The sequence below is a fragment of the Haliotis cracherodii genome, unplaced genomic scaffold (assembly GCF_022045235.1).
Source record: "Haliotis cracherodii isolate W230 unplaced genomic scaffold, xgHalCrac1.p SCAF_8, whole genome shotgun sequence".
NCBI lineage: Eukaryota > Metazoa > Mollusca > Gastropoda > Lepetellida > Haliotidae > Haliotis > Haliotis cracherodii.
The window spans coordinates 56,593,160-56,595,598 of NW_027266341.1; positions in this window are offsets into that span (position 1 = coordinate 56,593,160).

A 2,439-nucleotide genomic window follows, 5' to 3' on the forward strand; every position below is an offset into this window, starting at 1 on the left:
AACACTGAATTAAAAGTGATAATTTGTTTTTTTGGCATATATGAAAACACAGTCTTGCATTTATCGAACTGATAGAATCTATTATTCAAAAAAATTAACATATTAATAATTTCATAACAGATCACTTCCGCACTTCACAGCAGATGGAGAAGTAATCAGTATTGAGCAAGAAAATTGTGGTTACTCTCATGAAAGTTCAAGCATTACAAGGATAAAACCATCCATGCGGATAAAACACATGTTAACATGAAACAAACACGGCCTGGATGAGAAGGGTTCTCATAACGCCATTCTTGACAATCAAGAGCAGGTAACTCTCATCTACATACTGAATTAACCCCCTTGCATAAACAGTCACAATAAAAATTTGCCAAGCATAATTTTCAAAAGACTTCTGTCTTTGAAAGAAATCCTGTTTTATTCCCACAGTGAGTTCATTTGTGTTCTCACCTTTCTGAGAAATTACTATCAACGATGAAAACAGAGTGTGTGAATAGGCCTAATAGCAGAAATATCAATAGCACCTTGAAATGTATTGGGGGGCGAATTGCAAGACAAGAAAGACATTGTACAGGGAAGGTTGGAATACTGTGCAGCAAGGCAACAATAAACTATTTATTAGATTTTCATCCTAATTGGGTTTTTTCTTAAAGAGAGGTGGGAGTCATTAAATATTTGTTTGAAATTTTAAAAGAAACTGTTCAAGGAATCTGTGTACATTAACTTTCGACAGATCTTGTTGTTGGTTTGTTGTTTAACGCCGCACTCAGAAATATTCCAGCTATATGACTGTGGTCTGTAAATAATTGAGTCTGGACCAGACAATCCAGTGATTAATATCATGAGCATCGATCCACGCAATTGGGATCGATGACATGCATCAACCAAGTCAGCGAGCCTGACCCACCCGATCCCGTTAGTCGCCTCTTACGACAAGCATAGTCACCCTTTACGGCAAGCATAGCCTGTCGGGTAGCCTAGTGGTCAAAGCGTTCGCTTGTCACGCCGAGGACCCTGGTTTGATTCCCAACATGGGTACAATGTGTGAAGCCCATTTCTGGTGTCCCCCCCTCCTGATATTGCTGGGCTATTGCTAAAAGCGGCATAAAACCATACTCACTCACTCACTAATTAGATAAGAGAAAATATTATTCTTACAAAAAGTCAAGAAGGTAATATTTGTACTTTCAAAATGCACATTGACACAGTTCCAACCCATGAATATCACAGGTATGGACACAACCTAAAAGCACTTATTTATATGTCGTGCAGTCTTTGATCGAAATGTTCCTCTCAACAGGCAGCAAATGGGTGAGGATGTAGATGAGATGGTCATGTGACTGTTGAATCTTCCAGTACCGTACTGGCAGCCTTGGTTGCATACTCCCCATGGAGCTGAGAATGCAGTGGGACTGCACGCTGATCCACTGACCAGGGTAACAATGTCAGTGTACTGGACATGATGTTATTGTTGTTGTTTTGTTATTGTTATTATCATGCTTCATACTTCTGTTTATTTTATGATAAGATAACATTTCGTTAATAAAAGCTTTTTGAAAGCAGTTGAAAATCTTGAACCAATTGGTTACCAGGCAACAGAAACTATTGAGGGTAGGGAGCCTCTTTTGTATGCTACAAAATGTAAGATACAGTCAAGTCTCATTAATCCGACACTCGTTAATCCGACAATCGACTATATCCGACACTAATGATGGGAACCGATTAAATCAGTGTTATTTAGACCCGTTAATCCGACAGTTTCGCACTCCGACTCCGACACACGTAATTTGCAATGAATTACAGAAATCACTTGATAATCAGTCTCGTTAATCCAACACAGTGATCAGAGTACTCCGCGGTCATCTGCCAGAGAGTAAACAGCCCGTATTTTGATGCGAGACGAATCGGCTGGTAGCTGCATATTACAACGGCTGCAGAGATAAACTTGTTAAACAATAAACAATTAATGCTTTGAATAAAGAAACAACCTTTCGCGAACTATGACCTACCAATGAAATGACTAACAGGAAGTAAACGTTAGCCACTTAGAAAGCAGGTTTCTAAGCTTTGCGGTACCAGTTTCAAAGTTGTGACTTCCATCCCAGACTATGCTTTTTAAAATATTTTGAATAAGTCATACAGTCCATAACAGTTGTTTTGTGTTTAACTTTAGAGGTTGCATGATTAGAAAACATATTACGCTAACAATGTAACATAACAATATGAGTATTTATTTTATGGTTTTTTTATTACGTGTTTGTTTCGTTATCTATTGTGTAGTTGTCCAATTTTTTATCACTAACGTTGATACCTTTTAATTTTGTTTATCCGACATAATCATATGCAACCATCGATGTCGGATTAATGGGACTTGACTGTATTTCACTTAAAATGCCAGCATGACAGGTAGGTTTGATGAATGATGAGAATCTTCACGTT